This window comes from Mauremys reevesii, linkage group 19, assembly GCF_016161935.1.
Source record: "Mauremys reevesii isolate NIE-2019 linkage group 19, ASM1616193v1, whole genome shotgun sequence".
In the NCBI taxonomy this organism is placed as follows: domain Eukaryota; kingdom Metazoa; phylum Chordata; order Testudines; family Geoemydidae; genus Mauremys; species Mauremys reevesii.
The window spans coordinates 16973924-16989970 of NC_052641.1; the positions used below are offsets into that span (position 1 = coordinate 16973924).

The following is a 16047-nucleotide window of genomic DNA, read 5'->3' on the forward strand; positions in this document are numbered from 1 at the left end:
AAAGCCCCAGAGCCCCATATAAGTCGGCGCCTATGCCTGTGATATGGGTTAGTTTTCCACATAGATTACAGTGAGCATGTACATAGAGAGATACTTGCATGCCTATTTGTGTGTCTGATAACTGGAGAAGCAAACTTTTTGAAAAAATATTTTAATTTGATGTTCCCGAAACAGCTGAAGGGTGCCATGCACTCTATTGGGATAACACTGAGATCATGGTGCAACAAACTGAGCCCTAGTATGAGCTCTATCAGTGAGCAAAGAGGTTGTCAACTTCAACCTAGGTGCTGTATTTCTGGAACACTTTGGTCAAATGCCCCCAAATTTGGATCACTAAAATAACCCAAGCCCTCAAGAGGCATTCCAACTTTCAAGTCAATCCATATAACCATGTAGATTTCAGAGCACTTAGAATTGAGCTTTAAACAGAAAAAGTTGGTCTTACTCTGCTATAATGTTAAATGGAAGAGGCTACTAGGGATATTTTACCTATGAGGGACGCACATGCATGGGAGAAAGTTTATAGCCTTCCCTTCACACTCAATAAAACCAGTAAATTATATGCAACCGTGAACATTAGACCCTGTTTTGTTAAGAATATGTTGGCTGAGACACCTGGATTACGCCCTTTTCATCAGAGTGCTATGAATCTTCAGCGTAGATCTGGTCAGCCAGTTATGACGACAAGAGAAAGCAGTTGTGAACAAAGTGGCAATCGCTCCCTGAAAGCACCAATCCTCCTTCTCCCATAGTGGCCCCTAACGCAGCTGGGCTTCAGAACAGTTCACACATACTAGGCTACACTGAAGAAGTAACCTACATGCTCAACGATTCTCTTTCCTCCTCCCATATTTTCAGGTCATCTGCAATCCAGCCTCATTCCAGAGAGTTACTTACAGCCCTTCCTCTGTCTTCCAGCTGCTCATAGCCCTTTAGTGAATGAGAGCAACTCTGAGTGGAAAGGTTGGTGTGGGAAGGGGTAGAGAAAGGAAAATGAGAGGGGGGGAAAGGTAATAAAGTGTAGCTGAAGGTAATTGTGCTAGAGTATGACCCAAGAAACATGGTGCTATCTGTCAATTCACTGACAGATCTTGTTCACATATAGATGTCTAAATATGGAGTGGCACATTTGTATTAATATACAGAAGGCAAAACTGAACTGCATTCCGATCAGTTTTTATGACAGTAATGTTCTACTACATTAACCTTTCAGATTCCTATTTTGAATACATGGATGCATAAGCCACTGCTGAGTTCATAACTAGTAGCCAAAATTCTATAATTTACTAATGTAGTTCTATTCTTTATTTTACCCAAAGGAAATCTAAACCAATATCAACCTCCCCAGATAATGCCAGCAAACTGTCTTTAGACGGTTATTCTACATCCATATTAAAACATGTCAATTCTTACTCAATGGGACAGGGTGATTTTATTTACCCAAAAGGTATACAAAATGTTAGACTAGCAGAAAACCAGCACAGTGACATTTCTGACTAGTTGCTTGGTTTCATGAAACAAGATAAATGAATTACAGGGAGGATAATTTTATCACCTATATAGGTAAAATTCTGAAAAATATGGCAAGTCACATTCTTTTGTAGTCTACAGCCTGCCCACTTAACTTTTTAAAGGGAACAAGTACAGTTTACAGTACATCACGAACAGGAAGTAAAATGAGCAAACACAAACTTGAGTGGATTAGGAGTCAAAGCACAGATTTACACATACACCGCCCTGCTCCGAGTCCACAATAAATAGTACTGGGATCCTGGTTTATTGCCCAACTAGCAGAAATCACAATCTCATAAATACACCAAGAATGGCAGACTGTGTTAGGAGTTTCCTAAAGCAAGAGAGTCATCTTGTGTTTGGAACCCTCAAAGTCAGCGTTCATATTTAGCTGGACAATAGCAGGCTAAGCATTTAGCATAATAAAGAAGGAAAAAGTGAACGCAAGAAAACAAACCAGTCACTTGAGAACTAGTTAAATCTAAGTTCTTAAGAACATAAGGTGAAACATTTAATTCTAATGCGAGTCAAACTGAAAGTACCTTGCTCAGTTATCTTGAAGTCAAGAGCCAAACCAACAGCAACGAGAAGGCCACAGCCTATTATGGGTCAAGCAGAATGGGATGCTGTAGTTTATCCGTTAGACTGTTTAGCTGTAGAATCAGTCACTGTCAACTTTATCAGGACTTTAATACCCAGGATTAAGAAACTGGGTGGGATATAGGGTTCAGATTCACACCCCCCAGTTAGCCCTTTCACATGTATTGAGATGTTTTTCTAAACAAGGACTGAAATAGAGACGATTCAGTCAAAACAGGAAAAAGAAACTATTTCAGTTTAACATCGAGGGCAAGCCTGTGAGTTAGAAAAATGCTGTATTACATTTTGAATCTTTCATACAGAAGCACACCATGCTAAATATACAAGACCATACTCTACATCCTACTTGCAACTGTAGTGCTTCATAACACTTGGGGGGAGGGAGGGGCAACAAAAATAAACCACCCACCCTCTGCCTTCTAGCGTAATGTATTCTTAAAGGAAATCTGTAGAAGGTCTCTTTAATCTCACTTGTGAATCAAGCAACATGCTAAATCATCAGCAGTACGTAAACTTTAAAGTTACAAGTTTTCCCTCTTTTTCTACCTTGAAGGACTATACTCTCATGTTTTCATTTCAGTTATTCAAGCTTCTGGGCAACCTCCTTTCTGGTCCTTCTAGTAAATGTTTTAAATGGCTTTATACCATATTTTTCCTTGATCACCAAACCTCAGATCAGTTAGTTCTTGCTGAATAAGCAACTATTACCAACTAAAATCTCTTTCTGTGATAGAAAGACAAACCTTTATCAAGTAACCACAGAGAGCCTGGTTTTATGCTTACCACAATAATCTCTATTCTGCAAATACTGAAATCTAGGCTGAATAGTTGAAACCAGTTATCTTGGCTGTAGCCAAGTAAACTGGACACTTGCCATCATTGTCTGGTTTTGATGTCAGCTTTACACCGCAGTGCTGACTGCATTCAAAATGTCAAGCTAACATCACAACTCTCTAATTCCAAATGAGAACCAGTGTTTACAAATCTCATTTTAGAAGTTATTCTATAATCGACCTTTACACCCAAATTAAAAAGGCAACTACTGTACTGATTTTACAGTATGAACAATCTAGAAAATAAATCCCAGTAGGTAAGAGTTAGAACTGTGCTATACAAGGAATATATCACATACCATCTCATTAATATAAAACAAAGCAAACATGGAAATCACCTGGTTAATCTGGAGCAGAGAAATAAGACTGTTTAAGGTGTACTTTTTTCCAAGAGTTGCTATTAAATTGTTAAAATGGATTAGCTTTATTATTTTAGAACAAGGGCTAGTTGCCCAATAAAGACATGGTTAACTTAGAAATCAGAAAGGGTCAGCCTTTGCACATGCAAAGATAATTTGCTGAAACACTCCATGAGCTTTAGCTAGTGTAGATAAGAGGGGCAGCTCTAAGTAAATGATGGTTAATTCCCTCCCCCCATAGCACATTAAGGACGACAATATCAGAGGAGGCAAAGTGTTTGCTCATTTAAAAAAAAACAACAACAAAACAAAACTCAGGATGAGGCTTAATTTGACTCTAGAGCAGTGGTTCCCAAACTTCAACAACCTACGAACCCCTTTCACTAAAATGTCAGGTGTTACAAATCCCCTCCTAAAAATGAATATTTCCAGGGATTTTCTCCTTTATCGGAGTATAAATTATAAAAGCAGTGATCTGGGAAATATAAATTTGTTTTTATGACATGCATATTACGCACTTACTATTTAACATTACAGTATTTTTATTACATTATGAAAATGGCAACACTCTTCCAAGATCTCACTTTCGTAGCTTGTATCACTTTGAATAAGCCTGTTATAAGACAAGGCTCCTATGTTTCATCAAGGAGTATCAGATGTGAATCATCATGAAGGTATTTAAGAAGCCAACTCAAAGAGTTCCTCCTACACAAGCATTCCGGTCTTCAGCAGTCCAGGCAAACAATGCACATTACAACAAAGCTTAAACTTGTTGTTCATAATAATTTTAAAACACAATACTAGCTGCCTATTTAATTTTAAAAACAGCAAAAAATATCCACCTCTCTTTCCATTTCTTATAAGGATTCTTGAAGTTTAAATCTCCTCAGTGCGATAGATAGGCTTGCTTTGATGCGCTAACTCTTGGAAGTCCAAAGGCTCCGGGCTGCTGGCCCCATGCTGCCCAGGGTCCCTAGCTCTGTCTGCCATTAGGGATTTTTTTTTCCCCAGAACCCCCAGTAACATTTTGCAAACCCCCAGGGGGTCACGAACCACAGTTGGGGAACCACTGTTCTAGAGTCTATCTGCAGTATGTCTCTGTTATAACAGGTGTCAACTATTTAAATCTTCTGCACAGACGGAATAGCAAAGGTCTCAAATTGTAAAGAATCCCTTTTCAACAGGGTAGCATCCAGAGTTACCAATTGTGACAAATACAATCTGAAAAAGTTTGGTAAACAGCTCCCAATAAAAGCCTTCTATGTGCATTTTTTATTAGTCTCTAACATTTTATAAAGAAAACTCACTTTCAAGTAAATAATTTGACTCACAGTGAGATCCTCTAATCACCTTTTATTCTGATATTCTTAACTCAAATATGTTCAGTGAAAGACAAAAAGATACAACCATTACCTTGCAGCAAGGGTAGGCAAACTTAATTTTTAAAAAACTGCTTTAATGAAATACTGAGAGTGAAACTCAATGCACAAATCAGAAAATCCTAAGTTATGGTTCACACAGTAACCAGAACCTCCCTGGCCTGCCTGTATTTGTATTAAGTTGCGCTGCTCAGTATGTGACTTACTTGGCTTCATTGCACGTAGTAACAGCAGATGTAGTAACCACAACTGAATTTCCTGACAACAGCTGCTATGTGAGCATGTTGCATGTATTAAAACACAAATTTAACAGCATACAGTAATACTAAGTACAGGATAGCAGAATTCTGGTCACTGTGGGAACCATAGCCTTGAATTTCCTGATTTGTGCATTTAAAGTTTCACTTATCATATTGCATTAAAACAGATTCTGAAAAGTGTTTTTTTTTTTTTTACACACACACAAGAGTGTCTGAAAACTGGGGCTTACACTGCAAGTATCACAAGTGTATACGTACTGGAACAAGGAGACCAAAGTCATCTTCATTTTGATCCAAATCCTCCAACATTCATCAGGAAAATGACTGTATCTTAAACATTTAATCCTGTCTCATTCTCAAATACAAAGGTAATGAGAGAGTGCATGGGTCTACAGCAACAGGATGAAGTCCGAACTGCTGTTGTTGCATCTTTCTTTACTCTTTGCTCCCAGCATTGGGAACAGCAATACAGTGTTATGCCTGCTCTTCTGAAAAGAAAAATATTAACGCCAATTTCAAGACATGAACACAATCCACCATATGGTATAGTAATACAGTAAAGCCTACAACCCCCATTATGGTAGGTGCTGCTATACAGACATTGTAAAAATTGGTCAGGAACCAGCAAAAGCAAACTCTTCAAGCTCCAGAAAGACAGTCACACTGGCTGAAACTTTTATATTTGAAAAGTCCTAGATTCATGGAAACTGAATGATTCCAATACATTACTTCACCACCACACAAACTTTTTAAAGTTTTAAAAAAAGAAGATTTTCCTGGCCTAAAGGTATGTTATTTAACAAGTCATGTTCTGTTCTGCAATGTGTAATTCAGTTTCTGATCCAGACTCCCTCTTTCTAGTTTGGCATCACTTAACAGCAACCCCTCTGACTCCATAAGGAGAAGCTAACAGGCTCTCTACATCCTTTGCTAGAAGTAAGGCAAAAAACAGTGGACTTTGAAAGGTGTTTGGAAAGGGCGTGGGGGGAAATGGATTGACACTTGGAGCTTTAACAGGAATTCCGAGAACCCCTCAGGGTGGAAAGAGAAGGGCTTAGCACAACAATTTCCACAGATTTCAGGCTCTCATTTTTAAAAAGTTAAATTCCTAGCTCTTATGTTTGCAAATAAAACCAGTTGTAGTGCCGTCTTCCCAAACCTGCTGGGATGGCTCCAGTGTCTACTGTTGTTCATAGCTTTACCAAGAAACAGTATGAAGATAACAAAACTCTGGACCATTTCAGTGCCAATATTCAGAATGCTGTGAGCAGCAATCAAGAATTAAATCAGTTTCACACTCCTAATGCTACTTGGGAAAGCTATGAACAGAGACAGGCACTGGCATTATTCAAGGAGAAGGAATGAAAAAACAAAGGTTGAGAAATACTGGTGACACCCCTGCTTTCACAGCAGCCAGGAACTCAGCAGTAGGAAGACAAGACAGAAAACTCCTCCTTTCTAGCAGCTAGGGAAGGGCTTCAGGTAAGATACTTACTAGCCACAACCTGATGCAAATAATGGAGTTTCCCTCCTTCCAGCAGTGTCCAGGGACAGGACACTTACCAGCAGCGGATGTGGTAGAAGGGCCTCAGCTTCTCACTAGGCTCTTCCCCACCCCAATAATCTCACTGGTGAACACCTTACCCTTTGTATTTACCTCTGGCTAGTAGATTTTGGATAAATTTTACAAGTCCTGAACTATTCTCCCCCTCAGAAGTCATCCCTCAAAAATCAGGATTGAAATACAGAGTGTGCAGGGGAAGCTTTTAACTGCTGTTGGGTATGCTGTACCTGTTCTGTGGACAAGTAGGACTTCAGTTTCCAGTGCTGTCAATCTGGCACCTTTCATGACCACTGAATTGAAAAAAAGAACAGAGAGGTTAGCATATGCTACCATTAACACTGTTATAAAGCAGTGGAAAAAGCCTGTTATGTTTCTCTGCAGTTTTGTCGTTCCTGCATTACAACATCAGCCCCCAGTATGAGTAACAACCAAAAAAGTTGCATGGTTACTTCTGGTTCTTGATAGGTTAAAGGCACAAGAGAATCAACAAAATGTTGGCCTCCCCATTCATATTTTTGCTTAATTATATGAATTTACAAAACCTGCTATGAAGAGAATTTTTTTAGTTTATATTTTTAAATTTTAATAAACACAGATTTTTGGATTTAAACATTCCCCTAGAGAATCATGAACCCAAATAATTGGACAGCGAAGAGGACTGTAGACAGAAGTGAAGATGACCATTCCATTTTGCTGTCCAAATTGAGCAAGATACAAAACTAAAATTATAACTGTAGAAAATAAAAGATTAAAATTCAGTTTTGTCTATAGTGTTAGAAACAGAATCAAGGACTTGATTTAAATATACGTTTTATGTTGACAGGATTGCTTTAAAAAAAGGAAGATGAATTTATTTATTTTTAATAAACACTTGTGCATCTCAAGATGATTCATTACAGAAAATAATTCCATTCACACACCTAAACGTTTGGGCCATTTCTATTACTTGGACACATTGCTATGAGTTAGCTGAGGGCTGTAGAGCAGTCTCAGATGTTTATAAGATCACATAATTATTAAGCCTGACACTTCAATGATTCTCATGCTCAGTACCTTTACTGGTAAGTTGTGTTTTAAAATGCGAGCTGGGTTTATCCAGTTCCCGGGTGAAGCCATGGACACAACAGATACCCTACTGAGGGTCTGTCACAGTACAGCTGCCTGGCCTTGCATAGAATCGCAAACATTAGAAATGTAGAAAGATTTAGATGACTGAGTCAATCCCTATACACGCAATAAGCATAGGCCCCTCGAAGGAGGGGAAGGGGGAGGGATATCACTTGATCCGCCTGAAGAAAAAGGTTTTTGGTTTAACTGGGTAGAGTGGCAGCCGAGAAGTTATATTTAAACACCTTCCAAAAAGGTGCTTTTGAAAAGTTATTATGCACATGGGCTTGATTTTGTATGGGGAGGTGAGAGGTTATTTCTTAGCACTTATAGAGCAATTTATACAGTAGAAATGATGTAGGTTAACTTATGTTGAATTTCAGTTTTCCAATTAATTGGCTTAGAAATAGCATTTCTTCTTCCAGTGAGTCTCATTACTCCTTTAGTTTACTTAAGTTTTTGCCTGACTATCCTGAGAATGACAGTGAGGAAAAATACACATGAATGTGTAGGAACAAAGACAGGATTACACAAAGTGATAGCTGCCGAGCATTCCCAACAGAAGCAAAATAAGAAGTGTGGCGAGTGAGAGGAAAATAGTTGCAAGTTCAAAGTTGGCAACTTAGTTGTATTTACAAGAGGTATATCTTTCGCAACAAACTATCCAACAATGTTCCTAGGATGGCTAGAGCATAGACATTTTGCTCTTCCTCTTAGCAATGGGACTTTAATTCAGTTTTCAGCAGTCATGGCTGGACAGTCAAAGTGAAATTTCACAGTCCATTTATAAACAAGCAGTGTTATGGCCAGAATCCTTCAATAGTCAAATGTTTCAAATGTAAAGGCTATCCCTTCACACAGTCTGACTGTTAGGCTCTGACTGACAATTCCAACTGGGATCAACAGCAAGACTTCCTATGGAAGATACTTAACAGGAGACTATTAACACCTGTTTCAAATTCTCATCAGCAGTTTGTTTTCAAGTGTTTTCCAAAGGAGATGGGTAGCTCATTATTTTTATATGGATTGGACCACACAAGCATCCAGAGTGTGCCAGACACTTTCCAAAGTTAAAATGTGAGCCCTTTGGGAAAGTGACTTCATTTTATGAAGGCAACTGAGATATGAAGGAGAGAAAGGAATAACACACACAATCCTTTATAAAAAGCAAAACAAAGAAACAGCTAGCCCTCTCTCTAGCCTACGTTCAGAGAGTTAATGTACTGGCCTTTCATTCTAGCAACCGCATTCAAACCCTCAGTAGATCACAAGTTGACTAGTGGGTTGGTCTCAAACTTCCCTCTGAATATGTTTACACCTCTAAGTTTGACTGTTAAAACCTTCACCTGAGACATCAACATTTTTAATAGGCATACTACACATCAGGATTGAGGTACATTGGCAGAACTGTATGGGGGAAAATTGCTTGCCTGCAAGCAACACTGTCTACAAGCAAGCAGTTGTTCCTTGATTTCCCTGGACATTACCTGCAAGATTATATAATGGAGTTAGAGAGCTAGATGCCTCAATTGTTTTTTTAGGATATGGAGTCTGCCAAACATAGGATGCTGGTGAATCCATTCCAGAACAATAGTGAAGTAAAGTTATCATCATTTCACAACTGTTTAGTGCCTAAATTAACAGAATTGGTGATCTAAGTCTAGTTACTAGGACACATATCCACATCAAACCAGTGACAAGTGAAACCTATTTTGAGACCGAGGCCAAAAACAAAAGAGGCGTAAGTTCTAGCCTACTCCTTTACTCTCCTATGGACTTGTCTACATTCTCCTTTTTCTTCAGATCTCCCTCTGTCATACCACCAAGGCAGATGCACCTACAGTAGTGGAAACACTACTGTAAACAGAGTTCAGGCTTTCATTTAAAAAAAAAAAAGCGTCCTCTATAAATGCTTAGAATAGGTCCAGATGACAGTGGTAAAAACACCAACAGCAGCTCTTCACAAGCGCTTGCTATCGTTAGAGCACGTGAAGCTATACTGCTGTTAGTGTAGCAGTGAGAAATTAAGAAAAATGCCCATGGAGAAAAAGCAGATAAGTCTCACAAGCACAAGGTTCCACAACACGGTGACAGGAGTGTGGGGAAGCATTGCAGGTGATCTACCTGTTCTGTAGATAAGTGAATGTCAAACTTTAGGCTGACCAAGATGAGGATGATAGTAAAGAACATGGCTGTTTATTAGAGATGTAGTTATCTAAAAAATTTACTCACCTTCCCTAACTAATTAAAACCTGGAGTGACCTTGTGCCAGTAAATGCAGAATATTCCTGAAGGACATGTCAGTCAGTGGATTGTACACTATTACTGCTCTATTTTTATAGAAGTACTAACAATCTTCACTCCAATAAGCTGGTTTTTGAAACATTTGTAAAAATATTCTACACAAGTTTCAAATTTACACTGTACAGCATCTTGCAACCTCATTTGATATATTGCTGAAGTTAAATGAAAAGAGCAAGTAACACAATGCCATGAACTAAAAACCATTAAGACAAATTAAATACTTTTGCTGACACAGGGTTTAAATTGAATTATTTGTCGATATTAGTCTTAAGCTGTCAATTGTGGCTCTCTGATCAACCTGGTCTATGATGCTCACCGTAAGATGAAGGAACTCATATTACAGCACCACTCTTGAAGACTAAGCTACAAGTTGTCCTCTAATAACTAAATCGATTTTAAAGCCAATTTTGGAAAAGTATTTAACTTATATAAGGAGGCAGTGTGTTCCAATGGAACAAGCACAGGTTCTGGAAGATGTATACCCATTCCTGCCAAAGACTTGCTGTATAATCTTCTGCAAAAAAAACCACAGACATCACTTGAGTTTCTCTTCTGTAAGATACTTACCCTACTGTGTAAAACACGGAAATCTTCAGATGAAGAATATCATAGCTGTTTGATATTATTATATCCACCTAATATTTGCAATATTGTCAGTAGTAAACCATCTGACCCTTGCCTAAGGTGAAGAACAGTCACTTCTTTCATCCCCATTTACATTGTGCACGAGACAGACTTTAAATAAAATTCCTTATTTCCCAATTTGCATGCTCTCAGTCCCGTTAGAGACAATAAATTCAGCAAGATACTGTCAATGCTTCGAGTTGGTAGGATGAAAATGGTGAATCAATAACTTTTCCTTCAGTTTATCACTAGGTATTTTAGTCTCTAATGATTTATATTTTTTATTTGGCTAATTTTAATATCTTCTACAACAAAAGTCAAGATCCCTTGGTTGGCTATTTATAAAAAGAAAAGAAAAAGTGAGCTTGTTTAAGTGTTTATACACACACAAGTTCATCCCCTCCCATTGAAAAATTAGAAATAGCTATAGGCAATTAGCCTAATCTTACATTCAGGAGCTTTCACAAAAGAGAATCTTATTAAATGAGTCAAAGCAGTAGGACTAAAGAATTGGCCCACAGAGAAGGAGGGAGAAGCCAGGAAACCTCAATTATGGAACCTATAAAAGATGTGTTCTTTTCAAGGTGCAGTTTGCCCACAAGGCATTGTAACCAGTCAAGGAACAATAGACTGAGGCCAGAAGGGAAAGGGTAAATAAAGCATCTGCACAGTGAAAGAGATAATGGGATCTCCCTACAGGGCACAGGACTTCTACACACATTTTTGTCAAGAGAAAATTTTCTTCTGTTGTGAGCTTTTATCCCAAGCAGAAGAAAAGAATACACATTCCTTCCATAAAGGTATTACAACTTGCTATAGTAATACAGATTTAGACAAGTGAGGCACTTTTTCCATTGCTGACATCAGTATTTCACCCCACTTGCAATAATTTTAAGTTTGGCGGGCAAGGGAGGGAGAAGAGGCCAACAAATTGTTTCAAGATGCACCTCATAAGTGAGAGGAAATGTTTTAAGTTACCAAACAGATACACTTCAACAGCACATGACCTCCACTAACATCCTGGACTCTTCACAATCAGGAAATAGACTTGGCTATGGTAATACAAATCTTAAGGCTCATACTACTCCACCTAACTAGTGTTTTAAGCAGATACCACAAGGTGCTGCTTAACCAGCATTACTGGATATAATGGGAGTGAATGGTGGTGTAATCATTCCTTTCAATAAGAACTCAGAAATTGATAAGCAGTTGCTCCTTGTCCTCAGGAGCCCTCACATACAATCCTGAAAGGATCAATCATGTCTCCTCTCACTTGAGATACAAGACTTCTGAGAGAGCCTATGTGTCACCAGGGCTCTACTGCCATCAATATGCCAACAGTGCCCAGTTGTACACTTCCTTCTCACATAAGACGATCATCATCACCACAAAGGTAATGGATGAAATAAGTGACAATGAAAAACTGTTACTCTCAACTCAGAAGAGAGTAATGCTTGTATGGAGAGGGAAACACTGAACAGCTAACCAAAGAACTGACCTCACTCTCGACAAAATACACCTGCTCTCCAATTGTCAAAACAGTAATTACCCTAAGGCTATGCAAAGTTAATCTTTTCTCTCTGGCTGCAGAAAGTAGCAAGAAATGTCATTCCACTGCCAGACCTACAAAGCTGTTCTGTTTCCTCTCGGACCTAGCAACTATGATGTACACATTTGTCTAGCCTTAACCAACACCACTATGTAGCTGGGATTACAACAGTCCAAACAATAACTCCAGCATGTTATAATATGTGGCAGCCTGTATTTCAATAGAATTAGCCACTAGTAACACATCACACATCTCCTCTGCCCTGTTCACTTCCAAGTCCAATGTAAGCTGCCAATTCTAAACCTAGTTACTAACTACTGAGTTAAAAATCATAGTTGCCTAGCCTGTCCATTTTCATCTTCCTTTTTGCAGAAGGTTACCCTCAACAGAAAGGAAGGGGAAAAAAAAATCAAGGTTAAACAGACAAATCATAGGATGGTAAGAGCAGAGTCCAATTCAGTGGTTTTTATGCTTCTCTTGAAATTCTGTTTTGTGCCAAGATACTATGCTAATTGCTTCCCTACAAATACCTGACAGAGGAAAAAAAGAAGAAAGTTAAAAAAAAGCATGTCAGGAAAGGGGGGGAAAAATGAAGTTTGGTAGGGCTGATATTCTTTGGCCCTTTGATAGAAGCCATGGACATTTTGCTAATAAGCCATTACTAACCTAAAAATTTTTTATTTTAGTTTTGCTTACAAGACACAAAAGAGATTAGTAATAAAAAGGAACAGAGTGATCTATTTTACTATACTATTTTTATTAAACAATAAATACCTTGTCAGATCCCTTAGGTAAACTAACAGGCAAGTGAAGGGCTCTACACTCCACAGTGATATATGAGCATCAAGCCTCTCCTAAATCTTGAGAACAAATTTCTATCAGCAACAGTTACTCTTGGCAAATATTCACTGAACTGGGCTGCAATTATGCTGCTCTTGAATATAGTGCAAGACAGATAAGGTAACTGGTCTGGTTAGACTAAGCATTTTAACTCCCATAGAATTAAGGAAAATACTTGATACCTTAACATGCAACCCAGAGAGTAAGAAAGAAAACAGTGCAGATGCACAAGGCATACTGAGAGCAAACATCTGCCTTTCTAAATGCAGCTGTTCTGGTTCCGGTAATCCCACTGACTATATTAAACTAAATGCCCTAGTTTGTGGCTACTACATTGTGAATTCTATCTTAAGCCATTATAATACCCCTTTAAAAAAACCATACACCTGGCTGCTACATACCACACAAATCCCACAGTCCCCCAAGGACACCATTAGAGGATGTTTTGTTTACTCATTTGACTTGCTGACTTGTCATTGTTGAAGGCATATTTTCTTATTGTTTTGTATGATAGAACAATCAGTTCCTGTAAAGACCAGTGTCAGTGATCAGATACTCCACTTGCAACATGAGGTAAACAAGATCTTTGATAGTGTAAGACTGCTGGGGTTAGATAAAAAAAAAAATCAGCATCCTACTAATCAGCATCAGTTTTAGATCACATATGTATGTTTTAATCCAGAAGTCACTAGAGAAACCAAAAGATTGTTCATTAAACCCAAAATATCTGTAGTTGGACAAAAACACCTCAGATTAAAGCCCTTTAACAAAGAACAAAATAGTTTTAGTCAATATAACCCTGAGTTTTTATACTCAAGTATAAGACACCTTGTCAAAAAAAGACAATTAAGGTTTAAGTGATTTTACCTTATCTAAATCAGATGGTGTAACCATCATATTTTAGTTTGAACAACCAAGGAGATCCACACAACTTCATTGGGAAAGCAGGTTTTGTTTTAAAAATTACAAAACTAAATCTCTCTCTTTTATAAAGATGTCTTAATTATTTTAGTGTGCATTTAAACGTTACCCTGCAGTGTTTACAATGCAACACCAGAGCCTTGTACTAGTGTTCAACAGGAAATGAAACCAAGAACAAACAAAAAGACTGTGTAGTCTTACTTCTCACAAAAAAGTAAAACGAACTGCATACACTGTGGAAGATCTAATTTTTAGTTCTTTGTTTTCAAACGTCTAAAATATTGTTAGTAACAAACTAACTGAAAAGAGTTATTTGATCTAACAGTGTCACTATAATACCACTTCCATTTTCACAAGCTTACTTGTACAGAAGATAAGTTACAACAATGGTCAGTCTGATCCTATGGCATCCTGAAAACCTTCAATTCTAGCATCTACTAGGAGGCGCTCAGCATCCAATTTCAAGAGTGAGAAGTGGTTTTGGATGCTACAACTGCTCCCAAGTCTCCCTGCCAATTTGTGTGGTTTCAGACCCACATGCTCCTTATAGGCCTGTGTTTCTCTCCCTTGTTGACTCGTATGAGACTCTCACAAACAATAAGAGAAAGAGACTGACTGTATTACTCTGTTTCCCCAGTACAAATTACATACAAAGTAAACAAAGACAGAAAGAAAATTTTTTTGTCTCTCTACCCTTTTATATATAGTCCTTTCAGGTGTTACTTGTAATACCAACAAAATATTTTCAAGCAAAGTGTGATTTAAAAAAAAAAGTTAATAGTATCCAAGCAATTTTTCCATTGACTTGACACAACTACCATTCTGAAAGAGAGAGAGAAAATCCTTTATCACCAGAGGGAGAGACTAAAACTGCTTTAAAATTAATCTCAAATGAATGAGTCCCCCTTGCAAATGAGTGAGAGACCTTGGGGTCAGGTCTGGAAATTGCCACTCAGCATTTGAAAGGAAGGTGCAGAGTCTGCTTCCACAGTCAATGCACCAGATGATTAAAATAAAATAAAATAAAGAGAGAAACCATCTTAAAGGAGGATGCCCAGAGGAGCTGTGTCTGGGCAGAGTCACATGGGGGAGCTGCTGACAAAGACCAGGTTTAACTGGGGGACACAAACAACCAGGGAGGAGGGGGATTGCACATTATTCATCCTCCCTCTTTCCCCTCTCACAGCTTCTCACCTCCCTCTCCTCCTCCCCTTCCCCCCCTCCTCCATCTATCCCTCCTCTTCTCCTTACTCCCCCTCCTCACTCCTAGCTTCTCCCATCCCCTCTTCCCCTCCTCACCTTCTCTCCCCATCTATTCCCTCTCTTCTCCTCACTCCTAACATCTCCCACCCCTTTCTTCCCCCTCCTCCTCCTCATCTCCTCTCCATCTATTCCCTCCCTCCTTTTCATACTCCCCCTCCTCATTCCTAACACCTCCCACCTCCTTCTTCCCCCCATCTATCCCTCCTCTTCTTACCCCCCTCCTCACTCCTAGCTTCTCCAACGCCCTTTTCTTTCTATCCCCTCCCCCTCCTTTCTCTCTCTCACTCTTCCCCATCTCCCTCATACGGGGGGGGGGGGGTCCGGGATACTCACCCCTCCTGCTCTCCAACTCAGCTGTTTACCACTCGGGGCTCCTCTAGCCCACAGGGCGCCGCCATCTTGGCCCTGCCTCCCTCCTCCCCTTCCAATTCCCCAGCCTAACCTGTGACTCCTCGAATCCCTCCGCTGCAGAAAGTAGTGCGTGGGACCAGCCCCGTCTGCGCGATACGCCGCCGCCTGCCCACGCCCCGCCCTAGCCGTTTCCTCTGCGCGGCCTCTGTCTCTCGGCGGTCCGCGTTCCAGGCTTGGGATGCCCCGCGCCGGAGTGGCGCGGAGCTATCTCAAAAGGGAGCGATGCGGCTCCAGAGCGGTCTCGTGATTCTCGAGAGGGCAGCAAGAAGCGCCGGTTGAGGATCACGTGACTTGGAGGCTCCAGGAGGGAGTGGGCGGGGCGAGGCAGGCTGGGAGGTAAACAAGGCCTGCTGCCTCTGGGGGTGAGGCAGGCTGGCTCTTGTCGTGGGCCTGGACGCCTGCTGCAGCCTCAGCGCCTAGCACCCCAAGGGCGTCTGAGGGCTGAGCTCAGGCAGCTTCCCAGGCAGGCTGTCTGGCTGTCATGTTACAATGCCAAGGATGCAGCATGCTGACACACACCG

The 16047-nt window shown here is 39.8% G+C and overlaps 1 protein-coding gene across 5 annotated transcripts in view; it reads right to left on the reverse strand.

Annotated features, from left to right (window-relative positions):
- Positions 1–15774, reverse strand: part of TSC1 (TSC complex subunit 1) — a 54848-nt gene extending 39074 nt beyond the window's left edge. The window contains exons 1-3 of one of the 5 annotated variants that reach the window (XM_039506551.1): positions 15558–15774; positions 6735–6797; positions 5202–5431 (exon numbers count right to left, since the gene is read on the reverse strand). The gene's annotated coding sequence lies outside the window, so the exon portion shown is untranslated. The other 4 variants (XM_039506549.1, XM_039506550.1, XM_039506553.1 and 1 more) reach the window with 4 other exon arrangements.
- Positions 15775–16047: the final 273 nt, after the last annotated feature.